The sequence below is a fragment of the Saccopteryx leptura genome, chromosome 9 (genome assembly GCF_036850995.1).
Source record: "Saccopteryx leptura isolate mSacLep1 chromosome 9, mSacLep1_pri_phased_curated, whole genome shotgun sequence".
In the NCBI taxonomy this organism is placed as follows: Eukaryota; Metazoa; Chordata; class Mammalia; order Chiroptera; family Emballonuridae; genus Saccopteryx; species Saccopteryx leptura.
The window spans coordinates 52,100,649-52,127,825 of record NC_089511.1 but is presented as its reverse complement, the minus strand read 5'-3'; the positions used below and the strand labels follow the sequence as shown (position 1 = coordinate 52,127,825).

General features: G+C 38.9%; 1 long non-coding RNA gene across 1 annotated transcript in view; it reads left to right on the top strand.

Annotated features, from left to right (window-relative positions):
- Positions 1 to 26,250, top strand: part of LOC136380688 (uncharacterized) — a 56,757-nt gene extending 30,507 nt beyond the window's left edge. Inside the window, exon 3 of the long non-coding RNA XR_010746979.1 lies at positions 26,138 to 26,250. This is a non-coding gene — a long non-coding RNA (uncharacterized lncRNA). The remainder of the gene's footprint in view (positions 1 to 26,137) is intronic.
- The last annotated feature ends 927 nt before the right edge of the window (positions 26,251 to 27,177 follow it).

The following is a 27,177-nucleotide window of genomic DNA, read 5'->3' as shown; positions in this document are numbered from 1 at the left end:
TAATCATGTTTATTTAAGAGTAGTGCAGTCCTTGGTGAGAAAATAAAAACCTACCCGAACTGCTATACTGACTAGAAGAAAACAGGGAAATGAATGGTATGTTTAGTGTACTTTTCAGTTTATGATTTCCTTCAATTTACTGTACAAATATTTCACTTTGAGTTCTGGAACTCTATGTCTGAATAGGTTTTCTTTATATAATGTCATGAACATGTGTGTCTACATTGATTTAAGAAGTTATCCAAGCTCCTTACTTGGCAGAAAGTTAGAGCCCATAACGTTCTGAAAATGCTGAGTAAGTTTCATTTTACAAGTCATTTTAGGGAGTCACCATGTTTAAAATTCTCAGTTTTTAAAAAATATACAGAAAAAAAAGAACGAAGATTTTTTTCCATATTTCCCAGAGAGTAAGGACCATAACCTCTGAGTTTTTGTTTATTCAGAAGGAGAACCTTCTGAATATCACATTAGCAAACATTTCTTAATTGCCTACTTGACAGGGTCCCAGCCTCCGACCTACACCCTTCCTATGGATTTTTCTCTTTAATTGTTAAAACCACTCTATGAAAACTTTTTTTTTTTAACTAAAATGATGTTTTGAATCTAGCAGTTAAACCTTATAATTATACACTTCTAACCACTCAATATTATTTTTAATGTAAAGAGTGCCAAAATAAACATTTTGTCAAGAGAAATAGTTGAAAAATGTCGTTATTGCCAGTAGGTCTATCTAAATGGAAGAAGCATAAAGAAGTTTAGTGCTTGATCTCTTGAGTCAAGTCCCTACCAATGAGCACTGTTTCTTTAGACAAGTCCCATGCCTTTGCTGTTTCATCATCTGTCAAATGGGATACTGTGAGTACTTTCTCCCTGGGTTGTTGTGAGGACTATAAATGTTCACATAAATTAAACCTAAAGTAAAATTAAACACTTAGCATACTGTCCAGTGCATAAAGAGTTTTCAAATACTCTTATATTTTGTTGGTATTATTATTATTACCATCATTATATATTTCAAAAAGTAAGCTCATACCATAATTCAGTTTGGCTCGCCAGGTACTGTGGGATTAATAGTATTCTATTCTGGTTCTAGCGCTGGCCAGTTGGCTCAGCAGTAGAGAATCAACTCTGTGTGTGGGTTATCCCAGGTTCAATTCTCAGGCCACATAGGAAAAGCAACCATCTGCTTTTCCACCCCTCCACCCACACCCCTCTTCCTCTCCCGCAGCCATAGCTCTATTTGTTTGAGCGCATTGGCCCAAGTTCTGCGGAAGGCTCCATGGAGCCTCTGCCTCAGGCACTAAAAATGGGGTGGTTGCAAGCATGGCTCCAGATGGGCAGAGCTTCAGCCCCAGACTAGGGTTGCCAGGTGGATCCTGGTCAGGGCACATGCAGGAGTCTGTCTAACTTCCCTCTTCTAACTTAGAAAAGAAGGAAAAAAAATATTGTAGTTCCAGTGATAGATATTTATTAAACATATAAATGTGCTTTTCAGTTTGGAAAAAATGAGTATTTAAAAAAATAAAGAGCATTCTAAGGATGGTATTTTAGAAACTGCTAAATTGAACATAAGCTAAATATAGTAAAGGTGGTGAGTGAACAGGAATGAGACTTACAAAAGGTGTTATTGAAGTGATTACTCCTGAGATGGGACAAAAAAGACTTCTAACCCCTCAAGTAAAAGTCAAGTGATTAACTTAACCATGAATTTAATCTTTTGTTCTTATAACACAGTGAGGCTATTACAAGCATGGGTTTACTTGCATCAGAATTCTTTAGGGTGCTTCCAAAAAAACCCAACCAGATTTCTGGACTCTATTCCATGCCTACTAAATCAGAATCTCTGGAACTGATCTCTTGAATTCATAGTTTTAACATGCTCCCCAAATTACTGTTACATACGCCAGAGCTTGAGAACCACTGTTTCCTGGAGATGAGTTCAGAAGAGAAAGGAACCAGGCTGTGCACCTACATTAGCCTGTATGCTTTTTAAATACAACCTATCAATTTGCTCTAACCACACAGATTTTGTATTGCTTTAAAGAGCAAATCATTTCTTTTTTATCTTCACAGTGTTGTGGGTATATGAAGGTTTGACAGATCTTGGTTGGGCAGAGCACAGCTTCTGGCTTTTAGTCCAGCTGAGTTGGCTTCATGTGTCTCATTCTGAAATGTTTTATTGCAATTGCAGAAACACAAGCACATTTCAAGCGTCTGTCTTACTCAAGTCTGCTAATATCCCCTTGGCCAGAGCAAGCCCAAAGTTAAGGAGTGAGGAATTACACCCAACCTGCCATAAAGTCAAGGCAAGGGTGTGAGTTTGTAATTCCAGAGGAAAATGATAACTTGAGACCCATAAATCCATCTACTGCAGTTGGGGACTATGTTTTAATCATGCTTGTCTTCATGCTTTCCTAGTGATTCCTTGGCACCTGGAGGTGATTTTAAAAAGCACTTTGAACTGACCAGCATAGCTGTTATTTCTATCACCTGTGTGGCAAAAAGGAAATGATGAGACATAACATGGAAATGGCACGTGAGCCGGGGGTATTCACTACACAGTGTGCATGTTGATACCAGTCTGGGTCTTAGGATTCATGTGTAAAATTTTAAATGATTTTTTTAATTTATCTTTACTAATGGTAAAATACATAGCATAAAATTCACCATCCTAACCATTTTTCAAGTGGACAGTTTAATAGTGTTAAGTACATTCACATTGTTGTGCAAGCAGTCTCAAGAACACTTTTCATCTTAAAACTGAAACTCTGTACCCATGAAAGGACAAACTCTTCCCTCCCAATCCCCTTTCCCCCAGCGTCCAACAACCACTAGTCTACTTTCTTTGCCTATGAACTTAACTACTCCAGGTAACATGTACAAATGAAATCATACAGTATTTGTCTTTCTGTTACTGGCTTATTTTACTTAGCATAATGCAGGGGTCCCCAAATGTTTTACACAGGGGGCCAGTTCACTGTCCCTCAGACCGTTGAAGGGCTGGACTATCAAAAAAACTATGAACAAATGCCTATGCACACTGCACATATCTTATTTTAAAGTAAAAAAACAAAACGGGAACAAATACAATATTTAAAATAAAGAACAAGTAAGTTTAAATCAACAAACTGACCAATATTTCAATGGGAACTATGGGCTTGCTTTTGGCTAATGAGATGGTCAATGTCCAGTTCCATATTTGTCACTGCTAGCCATAACAAGTGATATGACACGCTTCTGGAGCCCTGGCCTGACACGTGCGTCCTGCAGCACTGGAAATAGTACTGTACATGAGCAACGCCGTGCTTTGCGGCGCTGCCACATACAGTACTCCAGAAGCACAAGATGTGAGTGCATCTTGTGCTCCTCTCACTGACCACCAATGAAAGAGGTGCCCCTTCCAGAAGTACGGCGGGGGCTGGATAAATGGCCTCAGGGGGCCACATGCAGCCCGTGGCCGTAGTTTGGGGACCCCTGGCATAATGTTTCCAATGCTCATCTATGTTATAACAAGTCTCAGAATTTCCTTCTTTCTAGAGACTATATAATATTCCATTGTATGTAACTATCACATTTTGTTTATCCATTCATTATTGATGGACACGTGGGTTGTTTTCACCTTTTGGCTGTTATAAACATGGGTATACAAGCTATCTTCTTTCTTTTTTTTTAATTTTAGTTTTTAATTATAGTCTATGTTCAGTATTATTTTGCAGTCATTTCAGTTGTACAGCATAGTGGTTAAATAATCTTATATTTACAAATATTTACTTTATATCCAGTACCCACCTGGCACCATACATAGTAATTACAATATTATTGACTATATTCTCTATGTTGTATTTTACACCCTCGTGTCTATTTTTTAAAAGATTTTATTGATTGATTTTACAGAGAGAGGAGGCGGGAGTGAAAAGTATCAACTCATAGTTGCTTCACTTTAGTTGTTCATTGATTGCTTGTCATATGTACCTTGATGGGGCAAACTCCAGGTTTCAAACTAGTTCCTTAGCATTCCAGGTTGACGCTTTATCCACTGCACTATCACAGGTCAGGCTATTCATGACTATTTTGTAACTATCAATTTGTACTTCTTAATCCCTTCACATTTTTACTCAGTCCCCTAACACCTTCTCCCTCTGGCAACATGTTAGATTGTCTGTTCTCTGTGTCTATGAGCCTATTTCAATTTTGTTTATTTGTCTGTTTTGCTCTTTAGATTCCACATATAAGTGAAATTGTATAGTCTTTATCTTTCTCTGACTGATTTATTTCACTTAGCATAATACCCTTTAGGTCCATCCCATCCATGCTGTTGCAAATGGTAACATTTTATTTTTTTATGACTAATACTCCAATGTATATATGTACCACCACATTTGTATCCACTCATCTATTGATGGGCACTGGATTGCTTTCATATTCTGGCTATTTTAAATAATGCTGTGATAAACTTAAGAGTACATATATTCTTTCAAATTAGTGTTTTGGGTCCCTTCAAATAGATATATATACCCAGAAGTGGAATTAGTGGGTCATGAGTCAAGGTGCTTCATTTCTTATACTCACATTGTATACTGTGACCAGACTCTGCCATTTGCTGCCATTCAGGCAGCTCCCTTCATATTATTAAAAACAAAACAACAAGAAAAATAATAAAATTTAGAACAGGGGCTGACACTCATTTATTTACATACTATCAAAAGCTGCTTTTGCACTTCAACAGCTGAGTGAACAGACTGAGATAATATGGCCTGTGGAGTCTAAATTCTAGCTGTCCCTTTACAGAAAGTTTGCTAATTCCTGTGTTAGCAATTAGTCAGCAAAGAACAGCTTGCATTCATTCTTACGTATCACTGATGTAGCATTTTAGCAAAACATTATTTTGACCGACTTATAGTGAATCTGAGAAAAAGTAGTTCTACTTCTGTGACATTTCATTGAAACCTTTGAAGCTAAGTTACTTGTATAAATGCTTACCGTGTTTCATTAAATTGTCTTGTGGTATAAGCTGTGTTGAAAAATATTACCGTGGTTCTAGAACATTCATCTAACTGGAGCTGTTAGAATGGAAGGGGTACCAGGCCAGTCAGAGCAAGCATGGAGGTAGGAGAGGAGACTTGAACCAGCTTAGAATGAGAAAATCTAGGGCTGGGAGCCCTGTCTGTGAACTTGGACTGACAGGAGCGTCACAGCAATAGCTCCCAATTTTATTTTCCACGGGTTATTAAAAATCTTCTCATTCACAATATCCTTGGCACTTTAGGAATTAAAAGAATTAATGATCCTTAACTATGTGGCAGCCACTGCCTAAACCTCTTGCACGTAGGTATTGTTTCACTTTATCCTATCCCTAAACCCTGTAAAGATAGGTGTCATCTATTATTATTCCCATTTATATTAATGCATAGTGAGGACTCACAGCCAGTCTAAGGTAGGGTTAGGGCTTGATTTGTGTCAGGCTAAGTTGATGCTGGTACTTCAACTACAGGGATCAGGACCTATGCCTAGCCAAGCTCCTTGCAGTGATTCCCACACGGACCCACCTAAGATGGTCTACCAATACAGACAGCAGCTGCAAAACACTGAAGCAGCCCCTAGAAATGCCACGCAGCTGGATCAAAACGTGACAAACTGGTCTCGCCCAGAGATTTCTTCAAACAGTAATAAAGTGAATTTGTGCTTGTGACTAAACTGTCAAAATGCAAAGCTGGGAAGAGAATATACTATAGACAGGCGAGGGTGGGGAGGGCTGAGGCTTTGAGACTGTAGCGTTTAATATTCAACGTCAGTGACCATCCTCTGAGATTAGGCTTGAAGGTTTTTTAGCAACATCATTCTGTGATTCCGAGGCCTCCCACTCTTTAACCTGTTTACTTTTTTCTTTCGCCCAGGTCAGCCTTACCAGGAATTTGCTTCACACAATTCCTGTTGATCTTCCATTGTTGGCCAGTCATTTCACATCTTCCAATCGCTCTCCACTAAAGCTTCTTGAACAAAACGTTAAGCCCACTGAAGGACAGGCACTTTATTTCCTAAGCTTTTGGAATCTGCTTTCACTCCTTTGCTCGTTCCTTCCCCTACAGCCTCCCTCCTCGTACTTTCCAATTTATGGGATATATATATATATATAAACTAATAAAAATTAAGAAATATTTCAAAATGAATATAAAGTGATAAAAAAAGAAGCATTTCATTTTTTTTATTAAACAAGAACATCAGAAAAGCAAATGACTAGTCAGAGAGCTCTTTGATTATGCAAATGAGATGCGAAACTAACTTTTATTTCATTGGTGAAAATGCACTACACAAAAGGCTGAAAGTACTGGACTATCTGCACGTTCCCTGATCCCCTCATTTTTGTGTGTGTGTGAGAGAGAAGTATCAACTCATTTTTCCACTTAATTATATACCTATTGATTGCTTATCAGATGTGTTCTGACCAGGGTTGAAACCAAAGACTTTGGGGTGGAGCCCATGACCTCAGAACCCCAGGACTACGCTCTATCCATCGAAACACCAACCAGGGCTCCAATTCTTCAATTTGGGATATTGATAGGTACAAATGTTTTATAGTATCCTTTGGCCTTGAACACCCATCTACACACAAATACTTCTCTCTGCAAATTTCTTTGTTACTCTGCTCTCCAGCTCAGGCATGCTCCTCCTAGCATTTGTGATGGCATCCTAAAAGATCTTTCCTCTCTTGGCTAATTTTCACTCTAATTCACTCACCTTAGACACTGTGCCAAAGTGCCCTCTGAAGCTTACCACTCAATCAAGCTCTCCCCTATCTGCTGTGTTAAATACTTCATTTTATTGTACTTCACAGATGTTGGCATTTTCTAAAAAATGAAAGTAGGACACTTCATCAACAAAAAGATCTTGGCTAGCTTTATTTTTCTTTTTTTTTTTTAGTGAGGGAGAGAGAGAGAGGCAGTCAGAGGGACAGACAGGGACAGACTGACAAGAAGGGAGAGAGATGAGAAGCATCAACTTGTTGCAGCACTTTACTTGTTCATTGATTGCTTTCTCATATGTGCCTTGACCAGGGGCTCCAGCTGAGACTGTGATCCCTTGCTCAATGGTAACCCTGTGCTCTAGCTGGAGAGCCTGTGCTCAAACCAGATAAACCCACGCTCAAGCTGGTGATCTTGGGGGTTTGAATCTGGGTCCTCAGCATCCCAGGTTGACGCTCTATCCATTGTGCCACTGCCTGGTTATGCTGGCTAGTTTTATTCTTATACTTGCTTTATTGTGGTGGCCTGAAACTGAACCTGCAATGAATCTGAGGAATGGCTGTACTGTATAAACTTGTAATCTCTACATTAGCATGTGACAGGCAGTGTAGCTGAACTCTTAAGAGTATAGTTCTGCACTCAAAATGCTTATAATTTAATTCTGGTTTTACTATTTACCTGTGAGACTTGAGCATGTTGCTTAATGTCTTTAAGCTTCAACTTCCTCATTTGTAAAATGGAGCTAATAACTACCTTCCTTATAGGACAGTTATGAGAATTCAATGTGAAAATATCTATTTAGCAATTTAAGCACCATTCTGTGTTACCTTCCTCATAGAAATTGTTAGTGACTAGTGCTCATTATTACTATAAGCATCATTATAGCTTTAACATAGTGACTGAATTTATAGTCTGAGCATCTTATATTCATCTCTGAAATTATCTGAATTTCAGCTCTGAATCCAGTCAAATACAGCCCAATGGTGTTTCCTCAGTAGGTGTTTCTGTGTTTTTTGGTTGCCTGTGTCTGGATGACTTCAAAAGCCCTATCTGAGTTTGTCTAAGACTTTACCAATTTTATAAGAAGGCCACATCTTCCAAGCAGCCATTTCAGATCTTTCCAAGTGGATATGATTCTTTATATCCCTTCTTTAAGCACTTTTTTTTTGGTAACTTCCCTTAATAAAGTAATTTGTAATATCTAGTAATATGTAAGGTTGTATAAACATAATTTATTCCTAATATTTATTGTCAGATCTCTGCAAATAATGGAAAGGGAGACTGAGGTGGTGCTATTCAGAATTTTACTTTTTCTAATTCCACAATAGAGGCACAGCACAAATAGTTTGTCTCTAGCACTTAACATTAATTAGGACTTTTGTTACATGCAATACTTTTTTATTTAAAGAAAGAAGAAATTTTATCATAAGGTTTCAAGACTGAATTACAGAATCTAGTTCTCAAATAAGAGAACCAAAATTTGTAAAATTGTAAGAACTCTCTTTTCTCTCTCTCCATACCTTTTTTCTCTCCCTCCTTTTCCTCCTCCCTTTCCCTCCCCAATCCTCATACACAGAATTAAACTGCCCCTGCTGATATATTGCACTGTTCCAGTGAATTGCAGAGATTAATTTGCTCCAGCTGAGGCTTAATTGCAAATCTTTGGAAATAGAATCCAATGGGCCAGATTTAGATCAGATGCCCATCCTTAATCCCATTGCAGTGCCAGGTAGTAAGGGTCTCACCCCTTTAGATCAAGGGGCTGATGGTCAAAGGTAACTACTAAATTTTTCAACGACTTCTGTCAAGTAATAGACATCATTAATAACATCTACTATCTTTAGGAATACTGTCACAGTGTTTTTACTGTTTCACACATTTTGGAGGTGGGGAAAAATTATTTCCTAACTATGGGTTTAATATTCATGTTAATAAAGGTTCTGCTTTTCATTTATTATAAAAACAAATGATAGGCTTTAGTAAGATAATACTAAATCAATGATAGTATCCTAAATAAGTCCCAGGGTATATTTATACTGATGGTTTTATATCATGACCCAGCCCTTTCTTAAACTATGCAAATGGCTCTACACAGGTGGGCTCTACCACAAAAACTAGTTAACTAAAATTTCTCTAAAACATTCAATTATTAAAAAGCAGTGATTTGCTACCCACTCCCCAACACAGCATAATAATGCACTCTCCCAAATTGCACCCTAGAATGTCTACAGGTCTGGCATCTTGGGAGCTTCTACACACAGTGATAGTATTTAATTGAGGAATTTAAGTGCTGCGGGAAGACAGCAGTGGGAACTATAGGAGGCAGCAGGGTATGCTCAGCTGATGCAGAAATACTTAGGAGAAGGAGAAGTCACATTCAGCAAAGGCTTCTGGGCCCTAAGGCAGCCTAAAGAATCAGCATCACAGCCCAGATGGGTATCACATGATAATTGATTCATTTGGGAGTAGACATAAAAAACTATAACCTTCTGTTATCAGAATTATTTATGGAAGAAATTGAAGATTAAATAAGCTAAATTTGTGACCCATATGTGCCCATAGAGTGAGGCGTAGGAGAAATTATACTATTATTCATCCTTTCATTCTAAGAAATGGAGCAAATAGAACTTAAAGTTGTAATGAAAACCTCAATTGCTACCTACATAGGGGTAGGCAATCCCGACCTAGACAACCAAACACTTCTAGTGCTTGGCATACCACAGTATCTTTAACAGCATTCATTATAATCACCTATATTATCCCAAGACAATTGCTGGTTATATTTGTTGAAATTAAGAGGGTAGATATCAGATCTAGGAACACAGGCTAATACTTAATGCATGCCTTATTGACGATGCATTCCAAAACCTGGTAACCTATTCTTGCAGTCTTTATAAACATCTTGCATTTTTTTATCCCCTTATCTTTTGGGCATTATGAAAACCTAGATCATCTTTTCCCTATTCTTACATTCTAGCATTTGTCACATCAGATTGTCTCTGTTTATCATTTACCTTCCACTGATAGCAAAGTCCTTAAGAACAAAGCTTCTTTTTTACTGTTGTTTTATAACACATACACACATACTCACACCCTAAATTAGTGTTTTCCAAACTTTTATTTCCCTGTGAATATTTTTTCCTCATCTTTGTCCCTGTCTCTGTGCTGCTGGGTACCTCCTGCCCCGAGGATCTGGCTCTCATTGTGCTCTTGCTTGTTTTCAAGGTGAGAAATCACAATGGCCTCCTGCCTCTCTTTCCTACTGAGGGTTATTTCTCAATATTCTTTGGTGATTCTTTTTTTTTTTTTTATAAATTTTTATTAATGTTAATGGGATGACATTAATAAATCAGGGTACATATATTCAAAGAAAACATGTCTAGGTTATCTTGTCATTAAATTATGTTGCATACCCCTCGCCCAGAGTCAGATTGTCCTCCGTCACCCTCTATCTAGTTCTCTGTGCCCCTCCCCCTCCCCCCTAACTCTCTCCCTCCCTCCCTCCTATGTCCTCCCTCCTCCCACCCCTGGTAACCACCACACTCTTGTCCATGTCTCTTAGTCTCATTTTTATGTTCCACCAATGTATGGAATCATGTAGTTCTTGTTTTTTTCTGATTTACTTATTTCACTCTGTATAATGTTATCAAGATCCCACCATTTTGCTGTAAATGATCTGATGTCATCATTTCTTATGGCTGAGTAGTATTCCATAGTGTATATGTGCCACATCTTCTTTATCCAGTGATCCTCACCTCTGCCCGCAACTCTATGACAAGCCCCTTCATTAAATTATTTTCAGTAAAACCCATGAGTGAAATTCTGTTTCCAGCTGTCAATTTCTCTGAAGCAGAATGGCTTTGTTTTTTTTCCTACTACTTTGAACATGTGATTCATCTTTCCTCCTAATTTGTAATATATTTTAATATTCAGTATCCTCAAAATTTCTACTATTAGCCCATAAGATTGGTTCCAAGATAAAAAAAAGAGAGAGATTTTCAACTACCTTACTTTAGAGTTTGAAACATATTTGTGCTCAGTATTATCAGTTTGGAAGTGTTAAGACCACCTGTTAATAAAATTAACATTTTATTTTTTCCTCATAGTGATGAGAAAGATAAGGTAAACCGGAAGCCATCCTACGTTCTCTGTCCTATATATGCCACTATTAAATCAGCAGGTCAAATTTCAAAAAGTGGCTAACATAGTTCCTTAAAACCCTAAATTAATTTTTTTAAATTATTTTCTTTTTTTCTACACATTGTGCCGTTATTGAATAATATAGTATTTTTTTATGCTCAAATTTGGCCAATAAGAGCCCCTCTGGGCTGACTGCTTTATCCTTCTGACATGTCCCATTAGTGTCTTAGCACCTCCTGTTTTTTGGCCCAGCAGAACATCTGTGGCTTACTTTGTCCTTTGCCTGTCCCGGACCTGGAATCAGAAATTTCTTTCTTTTTTTTTTTTTTTTTTTTTACCATTTTTATTTTATTTATTTATTTATTTTTGTATTTTTCTGAAGCTGGAAACGGGGAGAGACAGTCAGACAGACTCCCGCATGCGCCTGACCGGGATCCATCCGGCACGCCCACCAGGGGCGAAGCTCTGCCCACCAGATGGCGATGCTCTGCCCCTCCGGGGCGTCGCTCTGCCGCGACCAGAGCCACTCCAGCGCCTGGGGCAGAGGCCAAGGAGCCATCCCCAACCTCCTGGGCCATCTTTGCTCCAATGGAGCCTTGGCTGCGGGAGGGGAAGAGAGGGACAGAGAGGAAGGAGGGGTGGTGGGGAAGCAGATGGGCGCTTCTCCTGTGTGCCCTGGCTGGGAATCGAACCCGGGTCCCCTGCACACCAGGCCGACGCTCTACCGCTGAGCCAACCGGCCAGGGCCAAGGAATCAGAAATTTCTTAAAGAGTGTCCTCTTCCCACCAATATTTTTCCAAAGAGGTAGATTATGTTTACAAATCAATATCTGTACACTAGGGTATGCTTGTTGCTACTGGACTGTCACAACTTTTAGATTTTTTTTTTATACAGATGCTAGGAAAAAAATAAATATTTTTTAAAACATGAACTCATAGTGATATCTCTGATAAAAATCATCAATGGACATTAAGACATTGTTGGGGACAGGAAATTCACATGGTCTCAAATCATCACTCCTCAGGTAACTTATTGATCATAATGGGGAAAGAGACTTTTTATAACGGAAAGGAATTAGTGTGTACCACCTGCAAGAGGTCATCAGTAAAGGAACTGTTCAAGAAGGTAGCTAATCAGACATGAGCCAGGAGAGGGGGCAAGAAAGGGGAAAAGAATATTACCTTAAACATAACCATCATCTGATAACCAGATGGCTAACAGAGGGTCCCAAACCCCTGAGCCCAGGGCAGTTACACACCCTGGGAAGCATGTTCAAAGGGATTGACAAACAAGGCAGTGACCTATATATGACCTTCCACTTGGCACACTAGACTGAAGAAGGGCAAAAGTATAGAAAGGAGCATGCTTCAAAATGCAAACATTTCAGACATAGGACTTCCCACTATAGGCAGAGATGTGCACCTGTGATGGTCAGGAGCAAGTTGGCAGGGAGGGTGGGGAGCCAGAGGCAGAGAGGGTGCACAGTTCAGCGTAATAACCGAACTACCAAGTCAGTACTCAGACCGGGCTGAGCTGCCCTCTTGAGAATTCACCAAGTGTACTTTCTCTTTGCTAACTAAGCAGCTAATTGCTTTGCTATCTCTCATCTGAAATATTTCTCTTGAGAAGACAGAAGCCAAGGAACCCAGAAAAATACTGCAGAACAAGCAAATCCTGTGGGCCTCCTAAAGTGATACAGCTGGAAGTCACACCAGCTATGTAGTAAATTTGCCCAAAATATTTCATCAGAAATCATCACAAGTAAATTCTCAGATTAATACAAAACCATTAACTGGCCTGACCTCTTCTTAAATTTCTCCTTATAGTGTCAAGAAAAAGTTAAAAAGTGGGGCGACTTCACCACTACACAGAGTAAAAAGACATGACAATAAAATGACAATTATGGTTGTTTTTTCTGTTCAGTTTTATTTTAGAACTAGAATGAAAAGTAAAAGTGATAAAGGGTATTTGGTGGGGGGGCTGGGGAAATCTGACTACAGGCAGTATATTAGGTAATATTCTTTATCTAGGTGAACTAGATTGGGTTTGATAATGCTATTCTTATTAGGTAGGAGCGTGTTCCCATTCAGAAGAAAGAAATATTTGCTTAAATGTTTAAGGTGGGACATGGCATTATGTTTGTGGATCTATTTTAAATGTTTTAGCAAAATGTACATAGAAAAGAGAAAAATCAAATGGTAAAATGTTTACAGTTATGAATCTAGGTGATAGATGTTCATTGTAAAACTTTTTCAACTTTTCCAAAATAGAAAAAGTTAGAGGAAAAGTGTAGAATCATGCTGAATATTTTCAAAATAGGGGAAATTCAGAAGCATTAGTCAACTTGGAGCACTTGCAACATTTGATTCCGGGGCGGGGGGAGAAACTCATAGAGCCAAAAGGAAAAAGATTAATATTGTTTTTCAGATTAACATTTTGAAAATCACATATTAACCTAGTTAACATTTACTAAGTACTTATAGTGTTCCATAATTACAGAAGGTACTTCATAAGCAGAGTTAGGGTACAGGTTACCTAAACTTTGCAAAAGTCCTATGTGGTAGGTACTATTATTCCTAATATAAGGATGAAGAACATAAAGATTAGTGGATTTGGTAACTTGCCTTAGGTCCAAATCAAGTCTATGATAAAGACAGAGACAGAGCTCAGCCAGAGACTTAAAGTGTTTCTTCATTTTATTCTATTAGATGAGAAAGGCCAGTTAAGGGCCAAGGCCTTGAATTCTCAGTTGAAACTGCTTCAGTCTACCATCAACTATTTTTTCTGATCTGGGGAAAATTGCCTAGAATGAGCATAATAATGATAATACCTACACTGTAGATTTATTTGAAAGAACTAAGTTTATTAAAAATCTTAGGATAGTACTTAGCATGTTGTAAAGGCTTGATAAACAGCCATGAGCATGGACCATGCTCATCATTTTCATATATGTTCTCATTCTTAATGTATTCTGTGCAACAACCATGGAAATAGGTTCTTCACTTCCTTTTTATAGCTACTAAAAGAAGGCAAAAGGTACCTACCATAAGTAGAGCCCAAATTTAGACCTCTGTCAAAACAAAGTCCATGTTCTTTCTGCTATAGCACAGGATTCTCCAAGTATATTATCACCCTAGCACGTTCCTTTAAGTTTTGACTTTTATTCTTTCATTTAGTGAAAGGGGTACTCCAAAAAGAGTTCATTACTCTTTAAACTTTATATCATCTTTCCTTAATTATATAACAAAGGATTATCCATAAACCCTCTCTTTGTTTTTAGTTCAAGAGAATTAACTTTCACAAGATAGGAGTTAGTATAAGATTTTATAAAGTAAAAATTATAGTGGGAATTAACGATTTTTAGAATAGCTCGTTCTGGTTTAAACTTTAAATCCAGGAATATGCAGCATCCATTAAAGTGCTTTTAACTCAGAAGCATTTGAAGGCAACTTAGCAGCATTTATTTTATAAACGTAATAATGAAGGCCAAATAACAATCATGATTAGAGCCTATAATTAGAAGTTCAAGGTTATATCGCTAAACATACTTATACTTACATCATTGAAATTTAAAATATGGCAACAGAATCAATAAATGTTTTGAAGATACTCTTTTAGCTGTGAAGTGGTAAATGCATGAAATTAGAATTAGTGAACTTGCTGGAGCTTATATGCTATGTGGGTCCTGACGCACAAGACCCTTTTGCTGAAATATATGAGTGTTTTATTGTGGTTTTTCCTCAAAAAATCAGTAGAAATTATTAACCTTTTTTTTCCTCCTGCAGTTTCATGGCAATATTTTTTCTATACCTGTTTCTAGTATGCTACATTATGTCTAGGAGCTGTTGCTTCATATTGGAGAAGAGATAAAGAAGCTTAAAGATGAGAGGATGCAAGAATCAGCACATTATTTATTAAGATGTCAGGTGTCAGTTATTTTTTTTTAAATACTAATTATAGCAATGGCCGTCTCCTCGGAGTTCATATTTGGTGACCTGACACTTCATTCAATACGATCAGTTAGCATATATTTTCTATCTAATCCATTCATGGCATTTATCAGTTTACATTTGGGTCATTGGAAAATCCATATTAAAGTAATAAGGGCTGAGATATGAAGATGATGGTAAGATTATGATAGCATAGACAGTAAATCACCCATCAAAAGCCATTCTTGTTTCAATAGCTAACTCCTCCTTTTTAAATTTTCTAGTTTAATTTCTAGGATAATTTATCAGTGAAAATATATGCAATAATAAAAGTACCAATTGCTAATGCTCTGTACAGACTTTCAGCTAAGAAATGGAACAGTGCAAATGAGTATCAGAAGTTAATAAAATGTTAGTCAAAAGTGACAGAAATCAGTCACAATAAAAGGCTTAAAAATATACAATTATTTTCATGAAAACTAACCATTCACCATTAATTAAAAAGAATATCTGATGTGTTCCTAATAGATTGTTTTTACTACTTCTTTCCCCCATTCTCAGTTTTTGTTTCCTGTCCTCTCCCTCTGGTTCTTGCTCCTCAGTGACATCTCTGCTCTGCAGATGTCCCAGCCCTCCTTTCTTGTCTGTCTGAGCCAGAGCTTGTCATCCCATCACAGGCTTTGTTAGACTCAGAGCTCAGCATCTCTCTTTTCATTCCCAGCACCTCTGCTTCAAATATGAAATTCTGCTAGCAATTAGAATGCTACACAAACAGCTTTTTTTTTAAAAGAAGGTTTGTCTCTGAGATTAGAATGTTTCTATTAATTATGGAAATAAAAGCAATTACTTGATCAGTACTCGCAGGAAGCAAGCTATTTTACATTTTTAAATGTAAATTTTTAAGTGTCCACTTGGAGAGAACTTATAAATGTTATTAAATTTCATATCTATGTCATTCTCCATCCCCCATGGCAACGTAAGACTTTGTGTCTTCTTTAATCCTCATATCCTCTACTTTGCTTTTTATAAAAATAAATACAAGTCCAAAGCATGTCTAATGAATTCCTTATGAATATACTATTCATCAGAATTTTCTGGGAGGTTTATTTAAAATGCAGATCTTACGTCCTCCTACCTACATACTGTGATTCATTCAAAAGCTATGTACTTTACATTTAATGTAGGCACCAGGGTGATTCTAATGCAGGCAACTCACTTGGAGAAATTCTCACACTCTTAGTAGGATCGTGAGATCAAGACAAATATTATCAGAAAATTTGTTGCTTTAGTAAATAACTGTGTGTTGGTTCCTAATAAAAATTTGAAAATCTTGCCAAAAAGATTAATCTTAATTAGAATGCTGGTATGAAAACCAACAACCATAGAAGGGATTAAAGAATTCAATTCTGTAATAAAGACAAGAGAAGTATGAATGGGCAATAAAAAAAATCTAAATAATGTTAACTTCATTACTAAATAGTGAAATGTTAATTAAATAATATGTGCGCTATTTCGCATTTGTTTGTAAAAAAAAAAAAAAAAAAAGTAAAGCTTGGTGGTATCTACCACTGGGAAATTTGCAAGGAATTGAGTCCCCTTGCAAACATTGATAATATAAATGTAACAAGGCAGAGACTATGGGAAAGCAATTAGCAATATCTATCTAATGTTTAAGACTCGTTTAAGCAAAACTTGTAAATATGCACACACAAAAAATATAAGAATGTTTAGCAGTACATTGCTTGAAAGAATGTAAAATAAGAAACATGTGTTCATGATTAGGGAAATGATTAATAACCTAGGAACATCCATGCTATAGAATAGTATGAAACCTTTATAGAAGAATGTGGCAAGCATCCATATATTTTATTTTGAGTACTCTCCAAGACATATTTAGTGAATAAAAAAACTAATCAAAGACAATACAGGACTGTCCCATTTATGCAAGAAGGAGAGATATAAAACACTTAATAGTTCTGACTAGGAAAGTGAAAGGGTTTGGGGAAAGGGAAGGAAATCATGAAGGAAGACTTTCAATCTATATCTTTTACAATATTTCTACCAAAAACATATTCATGTATCATTTTTGAGTTAAAAGAAAATGAAGTGAAAGACAATAAACACGAAAGCCCCAATATAAGCAGAAATTAAACTATAGCAAGCTACACTAATTCTTAGAAACTGAAAGAGGTTTGCTTATGGGACAATCTTTTCTTTTTAATATGTTTTATTACTAATTTTTCAAATGTAGTAGTCCTTATAAATTAAGATATAACTATTAATAAATAAAATGAAGCATATCAATAAAAATTTGGTAAGCCCAGTTCTATATAAAAATTATCACTACCACCTGACTAGGTAGTGGTACAGTGGATAGAGCATTGGACTGGGATGTGGAGGACCCAGGTTCAAAACCCTGAGGTCCTTGGCTTGAGTGTGGGAATATCCAGCTTGAGCTCGGTCTCATCCGGCTTGAGTGTGGGCTCATCCCGTTTGAGTGCAGGCTCACCAGCTTGAGCGTGGGGTTGCTGGCTTGAGTGTGGGATCCTAAACATGACCCCATGGTCGCTGGCTTGAGCCCAAAGGTTGCTGGCTTGAAGCCCAAGATCGCTGGCTTGAGCCCAAGGTCACTGGCTTGAGCAAGGGGTTATTTGCTCTACTGTAGCTCCCAGGTCAAGGCATATATGAGAAAGCAGTCAATGAACAACTAAGAAGCCACAACAAAGAATTGAAGCTTCTCATCTCTCTCCTTCCTGTCTGTCTGTCCCTATCTGTCTCTCTCTCTCTCACTGTCTCTCTCTCTGTCTCTGTCACACACACACACACACACACACACACACACACACACAAATTATCACTACCAGAAAAATAATTTTTGCCTGCAGGAATTATTGGTAAGATATTTGATTATAGATCTGAGGATAGCAACAGAACCTACAACTATGAAAATACTATGCTTTGTTGGGATATTATGGCTGACTCAAATCTTTTCATTTTGGTTTATATTGTTATAATAGAGTATTTATCCAATAACTCTAAAGAAATAAATCAACCTAGAATTTTTATTTTATTAAAACCAGTTTAAAAACAATGATTTTGTTCTGAATTGTTCTTGTTTCAAGAAATTCCACAGATTATAAAATGTCACTTTAAATTCAGTAAAATATATCTAGACCATTTCAGTATTGCAAAGTATGAATCAGTAAAACCTGGGTTAATATAGTTTTACTATACTTTCCTAATTAAAGGTTTGTCTTTAAGTCGTTGCTCATTCTCAAGATAGGGACAAACTTGTATTCTTACTGTACAATCATTGGTGGTTTTCTCATTCTAATATTATTTAGAGTCAGAAACAGAAGTAGGTATAGCCCTCTCTGTGTGTGCTTAACATTTCATTTCTTTTTATTTATTTACATTACCGGATAAGCAGTTGTGTTCTAGAATCTTCTGCACTGTATGATAAATAAAGATCCTACAGTATTTCTATAATGCAAACCACAAGCCCACTCTATACGAAAATTAAATGCAGTAGGTTTATGTAACACATTTAACACATTGCCTAAGCTGACAATCCCCTCCTATGATGTGCTCTTATTGAAAAGCAAAACTGACCAAATCTTCACAAATGCTAGTTTTAGATAGGAAAGGTCAGCACTGCAAAATGAAACCAGTATCAGATTCCACTCCTAGAATAGCAGTTCTTGAACTTTGCAGCATGTTGGAATCATCTGGGATGTTTTAAAAACACCCTCTCCTCAGGCTTCACTCTATTCCAGTTACATCAGAATCTCCACGTGTGGCCCTGGACATCAGTACAGGCATACCTCATGTTATTGCACTTGGCTTTATTGCTCTTCACATCCATGTTTTTACAAATTGAAAACAAGACTCCACCAGTGAAAAGATTACAATGCATTTTATTGCAATACATACTTTACTGTAGTGTTCTAGTACCAGACCCACCATATCTCTGAGATATGCTTGTAGTTTTTAGAGCTGCCCAGGTGATTCAATAATCAGCAAAAGTTGAGAACCAAAGTGCTAGAGAACATTAAAGACTTTCAAAGCAGCAACAGCAGCAGACACAGCAAATGAGAACATCCAGAGGTAGTATAAGTGGTAATGCAAGGTAAAAGGAGCCAGAGACCTTGCTTTGGATTAACAGAACAGTTGGTGTTGTGTTTGAAAAAAAAAAAAAGATTTAGTGCACTAAGAAACATAACCCTTAAGACTTTGACACCTGTGCCTTTTATTGAAAATGAAATAATTAGAAGTTAGGCCACCTGTGTGTATTTTCCCCACCTCAAATGAGATCAAGGTTCAATTATTTAAAGACTAGAGTCCAAAGAATTAGAAGACACTAGAGATCAGCTTAAGCAGGTGGTTTACTGTTTCTCTTTCTTGGATACTTAAACAACTTTCTGCGTTCAACTCTGTGCCTTCTGCAACCGGCCCAAGTCACCTGGTGGCCACTGAGCACCGTTTTCTTGGTGATGGACTATGTGTCTGCACAGTCACAAAAGGCCTCTCTCCCTTTCCTTCCTTCCTTCCTTCCTTCCTTCCTTCCTTCCTTCCTTCCTTCCTTCCTTCCTTCCTTTCCTCCCTCCCTCCCTTCTTCCTTCCTTCCTTCCTTCCTTCCTTCCTTCCTTCCTTCCTTCCTTCCTTCCTTCCTTCCATCCTTCCTTTCCTTTCTCCCTCCCTCCCTCCCTCCCTCCCTCCCTCCTTCTTTCCTTCCTTCCTTCCTTCCTTCCTTCCTTCCTTCCTTCCTTCCTTCCTTCCTTCCTTCCTTCCTTCCTTTCTTCCTTCCTTCCTAGCAGGGAGAGAGAGATGAGATCATCGAGCTGCTCCTGTATGTGCCCTGACTGGGGAATCAACCACCAACCTCTGCTCTTTGGGACGATGGTTCAACCAACCAAGCTATCTATCTTGACTGATTTTTAGAAAAACAGAGGGAAGAGAGAGAGGGGAGGGGAAGGAAAGCATTCATTTGTTGTTCAGCTCAGTTGTGTGTTCTTTGTTGTTGTTGTTGTTTTTTGTTACTTCCTGTGTGAGCCCTGACTGGGAATTGAACCCACAACCTTTTTCTTTGGGGCTAATGCTCTTAATCTACTGAGCTAACTAGCCAGAGCCTATTTTTATTTTCCTCAATAAATTTTCAGAAGTGTAATTGCTGGAATATAGGATGTTTCTATTTTTAATTTTTCAGGAAACTCCATACTGTTTTTCACTGTGGCTGGAATTTACATCACACTAACAGTGTATAACTGTTTTTTTTTTCTCCACATGTTCACCAGTAGCTTATTTCTTGTCTTTTTAATAATAACTATTCTAACAGGTATAAGGTGATATCTCATTGTGCTTTGGATTTGCATTTCCCACATGACTAGTGATGTTGAGTATCTTTTTTCACAACAGTCTCTTGATATCCTTTGTATTTCTATGGTATCAGTTGTAATGTGTCCTCTTTTATTTCTGATTTTATTAGAGTCTTCTCTCTTTTTCTCTTGGTGAGTCTAACTAAGGTTTGTCAACTTCATTTAATATTTTTTAAAAAACAGCTCTTGTTTTTTTTGTTGTTGTTTGTTTTTGCCTTTATACTCTCTGGTTTGAAAAACTGCTGATCTTCAAATTGCACTCTATGCTCTGGGAAGAACCTCCTTAAAGTCTGTACACAGCAATATTAATAAATATTAATGTGTGTATTCTCTCTCAGACCATAAATTTCTCTGTTAATAATCATTTAATTAGTACTTCATTAAATCTTGCTAGGATGGATATCTTCAGTCTTCAATGAATAAATCATATCATGCTAAATTCATTTTTGTGTGTGTGTTTTCCTTAAGTGAGAAGTGGGGAGGCATAGAGACAGACTCCTGCATGCACCCGACCAGGATCCACCTGGCAAGCCCAGTAAGGGGCATGATTTTACCCATCTGAGGTTGTTGCTCCCTTGCAATCAGAGCCATTTTAGCACCTGGGGTGAGGCCATGGTGCCATCCTCAGCACCAGACCAACTTGTTCCATTGGAGCCTTGGCTGAGAGAGGGGAAGAGAGAGATAGAGAGAAGAAAGAGGCAGAAGGGTGGAGAAGCAGATAATTGCTTCTCCTGTGTGCCCTGACCAGGAATCAAACCCGGGACATCTGCATGCTGGGCCAACGCTCTACCACTGAGCCAACTGGCCAGAGCCAAAGGTGGGTTTTAAAGTGAATTTAACATGCCCTGGCCAGTAGGCTCAGTGATAGAGCATTGGCCTGATGATGGCCTGGTGGTAGACATCCAAGGTTAGATTCTTGGTCAGGGCACACATGAGAAGTGACAATCTGCTTCTCTTCTCTCTCTCTCTGTCTTTTCTCTCTCTTCCTCTCTCACAGCCAATGACTTGGCTTATTTGAGTGTTGGCCTAGGCACTGAGAATAGCTCCGTTGATTCAAGCATCTACCCCAGAAGGGGGTGCCAGGTGGATCTCAGTCAGTGTGCATGTGGAAGTCTGCCTTTCTATCTTCCCTCTTCTCAAAACAAAACAAAACAAACAAAAAAACAAACAACACCCCCCTGCCTACCTTTCAACTAATAGAGATATAATTCATCCTGTTAATTCAGTTATGTTTTAAGGGATAGGGATTGGATGGGTTTTTAAAAACCTATATATTATTCTTGTTCTTTTTCACTTTTCCCATTCCGTGGTAAACTTGCTATTAGAACTATTGGAATTGGTCCCAGTCTTGACACATAGTTCATAAAAACTTCCCAAGTTAAGAAGTGCCTTAATCATTTCACACCTAGCTGCAATTCTTTGCAGGCAAGCCCAGGAAAATCAGAGTCAACATGGTGTTCCACAAATACACCTCAATTTGAGGTGGAAACCTCAATACTTCTGCTACTTTGTCTGAAGACAGAAACTGATAGTCATGGTTTCCAAACCTGTCCCCATTAGGAATACCCGTCAAAATTCCTAAGCCGATGCCACAACCATAGACCAATCAATTACAATCTCTAGGAATTAGTCACAGTTATTTTCAGTTTCTGAAGCTCCCAGGTGGTCCCAATGTGAGGACAAAATTTGGAAACCACTGATAAATGTCATTCATAGAATTTGTTTCAATTTATTTGGGGCTATTGTTTGAGTTTCTATCCACATGTTGAAAATATTATTCCATTTCTGTTAGTAAAAAGAGATTTCCTAATGATGAAAATATGTTTTATTATCTATCTATGGATACAAGTGACATGAAATGGGTCTCTGTGGTTACTTTATCTCAATAATGAATTAAAAACTGAAGTGAAATTTCTTTTTCTGAAAGCCAGGAAAAGTCAAATCATCTGTCAAAGTCTTCTTAAAGCCATCTAACCATTATACAAGACAAATAGCAAAATATATAAGATTATTTTACAACAGAAGAAACATTTTTTTTAAATTCATTTAAGAAACATTTTAATATATTTTATATATAATTTTAATTTTTTCTTCGTGATTCCTGTTTTTGATTTGTTTATATTTATGTAATATAATACTTACCTAAACACAGAAACAGGACCTTGTCAGTTGGCTCAGATGTCGGGCATCAGCCCAGTGTGTGGAAATCCCAGGTTTGATCCCTGATCAGGGCACATAGGAGAAGCAACCATTTGCTTCTCCATCCTTCTCCCTCCCTCTCCTCTCACTCTTTCTCTCTCTTCTACTCCCACAGCCATGGCTCAAATGGTTTAAGCAACTTGGCCCTGGACACTGAGGATAGTTCCATGGCCTCACCTCAGGCTCTGAAATAGCTTGGTTGCCGAACAATGGAGTAGCAGCCCCAAATGGGCAGAACATTGCCCTGTAGGGGGCTTACCAGGTGGATCCCAGTTAGGACACATGCAGTATTCTGTCTCTCTGCCTCCCTGCCTCTAACTTAATAAAAAATAAAAATATAAAAATAAATAAATCCTGAAACAATGACTAAAAATGTACACAAGAGAGTAATTTTGTCCAAATTTTATTTAATTATAATTTTATTAATTACCTAATTCTTTGTAATTAGATAATTAAAAACTGTTATAGAAAAAATGATGTAGTTACTGAGCCTTATATTTATGTATATTATGAATAATATAGAGGCATATCTATTCAGGGGAAAGAGCACAGGGGTTTACTGACTTGTTCAACAAGTCCTTGATGAGCAAACACTTTAGGTAAACCCAGAACTGACTATATAATAGAAATGAAAAAGATCATTATACTTAGGTAATTTACAGTTTAATAGGAAATATATCCATTTAACAAATAAACATAAAAATAGCTTATTAGCCTTGGAATAAGAGCTAGATAAAGAACTTATGAGAGTGCCTAAAACATGTTAGCTTGACCTGTAATTAAGGATGGTCAGGGAAGAGTATCCTTTAGTAGGTAAACTGAGATTTTGTGAGACAAATTGGTATTAGGTGTAAATGTGGGTGACTTGAGTAAACTGTTTATCTCTGTTTCAGTTAAGCTCACACAAGTCTGAAATTTAATAAAAAGCATTTTTTTTCAGAAGTATCTGCAAACATATAAACTCTAACACCTTAAAAGATTAAAGTTTCAACTTCTATCAGCATTAACATAAAGTAGGCTTTGGAATCATAAGCATTCAGATCTGTCATCACTCTGCTACTTACTAGCTATGTGACATTGTTTGGCAAACATCTGTGTCAGGCTTGCTTGCTGTACTTTGCCTGATTAGTGCATGAGCAGGTAGCTTCACCACGTGTGTATAGTCTATGTAAGGCTATGAGTACTTGCCCTCAGGGCTGATTGCAGACTGCCTGGCCACCACTGTGAGGGGTAGTTTTTTCTGTTCATTCACCTGCTGCTGTGAGAAGTGGTTTTCCTCTGCTGGTTTGCTCATCCACCATTGTGAAACTCTGTTAAACAGGAATAACTCACCACTTTCTGTTTTCACAATTTCTCTACCATCTGCCCGAATCCAGTGTGGACCTGCCTGACCTTGGCCACTGGCATTACATCTGGCATAGTGGACAGGATTTTGATCAGATTAGTATGGAACCACCAACACCCTTGAAGGGTGGGGTAGAGGAGTGGTCATTGTTCTCCAGCATATGGTTCCCTGTGGTTATCCTTTTGGGGAATGTGGGCTGGCTGTTTTTTACAGCCCTGAGAGAAGAAACTGAGATCTCTGTGCGAGAGGTTATCCAAGGTCAAAAGCTCCAGGACAAGCTACAGACTAAACACTGACAGTGGCATGAACTGCAACAGTTGCTTGAGAAGGAGGAAGACTGCTCTTGAGAGCTGCAGTGTGATAAGCAGGCTGAACTCCAGTGGTGCCTAGAATTGGAACAGTTTCTTGAGAAGGAATTGCAGTTTTGTGAACTCCAGTTTGTCCTACAAGCAGAATGTTGGCAGCAACAGTTGTTGGAAAAACAATTGTGTATTCAGGAGCTTGAGTTCCAGCTTCAGGACGAGAAATGGCAGCTGCATGAACTGGAGCTGGCGTTGAAAATGGAGCTGCATTCATGCCAGCAGAGTGGCTCTGAGTTGGCAAAGAAAAGTGTTTCTTCCTTCTCTTCTGAGGAAGAGGTTTGAGCTGAAACTGCCATGCGCAGATTCAGAGCCTGGCCAGTGGTCACCCAGAAAATAAAAACCTAGCAGCTAAGAGTGCCTCAGGGGCAGGCACAACCCTCTCCACAGGTAGTTAAGCACTCTGTCATCCAGCGCTACACCCAGGCAGAGCTGATGGAGTTAGGGGTGAAATTTAGGCAGAAACCCACCGAACCTCTGCCAGCCTGGTTGCTGCAGTTGTGGGACATAGAGGTGGGTGGCATCATGCTCTCCAAAACAGAGATAGAGAAATCGGCTGCCATTACCATGCAGTCCTCCTTGAGGAAGCATCTTTAGAATTGCCATGACAACCCAGGAAACCATACCCTATTAGGATGGGTGATGGATGCCATTTGTAAGATCTGGCAGAATGCTGGTGACTTGCTGAGGGCAGTGAATCAGTGGCAGACATTTATGAAGCTGCAGCAAGTCCTCTAGGAATTAGGTCTCAGAAATGCTTCTTTCAACTCGAGGTCCCATGGGTCAGATGAGGAAGTGATTATGGCAGGGATGAGGGACTTGATTCTCTGTAGCACCCTGTCAGCCCTTTTTGGGTCACTAGTGGCTGTCTTTGACCTCTTTGTGACAGCCTATTAGTGCAGTTACACAGATGGTAGCAGATTTGGGCAAGTTGGAGACAACATGGAATTAAAAAGCTGTGCAAGTTGCTGCCTGTGCTGTCCCCCGGCTAACAAGAGAAACAGGTAGGTAGATTTGATTGTGGCTGGAGCAGATAAAGAGACATTAGATGGCAGGTCTAATAGAGTTCTGTTAGAACTTTGATGGCAGCTTAAGCCACAACATAGATTCCAGTCGCTGAAAAAGTAGGGGAACTGGGAAGCCCCAGCAGCTGCCAAGAAAATGGCTGGCATTCAGGTGGCATGGTTGCAAGATTACTTGTTAAAGACAGCTGAGGAATAAGAAGATCCCCAAGACCCGTTGTTCCAATTTGAAGAGGGAGAAGGCCAAAGGACCCATCTAATAAGGATGGGTAGGGGGGCCAGAGACCCCATGTAAAATTGGCAATTCAATTCATTGATCCCCTTCTTTTTTTTTTGTATTTTTCTGAAGCTGGAAACGGGGAGGTAGTCAGACAGACTCCCGCATGCGCCCAACCGCGATCCACCCGGCACGCCCACCAAGGGGCGATGCTCTGCCCATCCGGGGCGTCGCTCTGTTGCACCCAGAGCCACTCTAGTGCCTGAGGCAGAGGCCATGGAGCCTCCCCAGCACCCGGGCCATCTTTTGCTCCAATGGAGCCTCGGCTGCGGGAGGGGAAGAGAGAGACAGAGAGGAAGGAGAGGGGGAGGGGTGGAGAAGCAGACGGGCGCTTCTCCTGTGTGCCCTGGCCGGGAATCGAACCCAGGACTCCTGCACGCCAGGCCGATGCTCTACCACTGAGCCAACCGGCCAGGGCCCATTGATCCCCTTCTGATGTGCTGCAGATGTTGGCATTAGAAGATAATACAGGGAGTCCTTGGGTTATAACAATGTTCTGTTCCTACAACAGCAATGTAACCTAAATTTTGGTGTAAGTCAAAACACACCCTAGCCTAAGTCATTTACCTATCCTAACACAGTTTTAAAATCACAATCTAGAACATAAAAACACAACTAAGCCACAGAAAAAAGAAAATAACATAAATATACTGTACTATACACTGTACTGTAGTAAAAGAAAAAAGTGACAAAAAAAGAGTGTAAAAAAATTCTTACCTTTATTTCTGTGGTTGGCTTACATACTGGAAGGGGCATCACAAGGAGGAAGAGAATGAGCTATTGGGAGGAGGAAGCTGGAGATGCAGGAGAAGCTGCAGAAGGTGCTGGAGATACTGGGTCAGGTGAATCAGGATTGCCTAAGGAACATGCAAGAGATGCTGGAGGTGTTTCTACTTGTACTACAGGTATTTCTCCTTGAGAGGCAGCTGATGTAAAGGGTACAGGATCTGTTACAGGCCTCTCTACCTTCTTAAAGAATTGTTCCAGCCTTAGCCTGGAAGGTTGATGACTTTTCTTCCAAAATCTGCCTTAACACTCATGTCTCAATTTTTTCCAAATTTTTATGGGAGTGAGCATTGTAAACTTGAAATGTCATATGTCAAGACTGTCGTAACCTGAGTAAGCCCTGTAGGTGCTTTGGCAACAGCTCAAAGAACTGTCAAGAAGACACAGATCTTGAATATATTTGACTCTGCCAGTCCCTGTGGGCTTGAACCTCTGAGTTGTTTGAATGGAGCTTGTGGCAACAGACAGAGTGCTTATGAAAAGGCACTGAGGTCCATTATCAAGGAGCTGTGTGGCTAGTTGCCTGTAATAGACTTTCACTTTTGGTATTTGCAGAGACAGCTGGGCTGTCTATCATGGACTGATCACTGAGCCATTGTAATGGACTCGAACTATAAACAAAGGGGGGCACTGGCTCCCTTATTGGATAGACATGCCACTTGTGGACAGTATGAGAGACCCTGATGGGAAGCTGCTTTTACCGAGTTGCAGATACACACAAAGGACATTTTTTGGCTTCAGTGGACATAGCCCTGGACTCTACAGGCCTATCATGGGCTAAGGGGCTAGAGGTAGGGCCCAGTTAATTCTCTGGGCAGAGTGCTCAGGGAGACATTGTGAAGGGCACCTTTCTAAATTCTTGTAATTTTTGTATAGCTTGGGCTGTTGCTGTAGTCTGTTTGTTTATGTAATGTACTTCACTCTTCACACAGGGACCATCACAGAAGATACCTGTCCTGTAGATTGTGAAGCGACCAACCCTAAAGCAGTGGAATGTTGGGAAA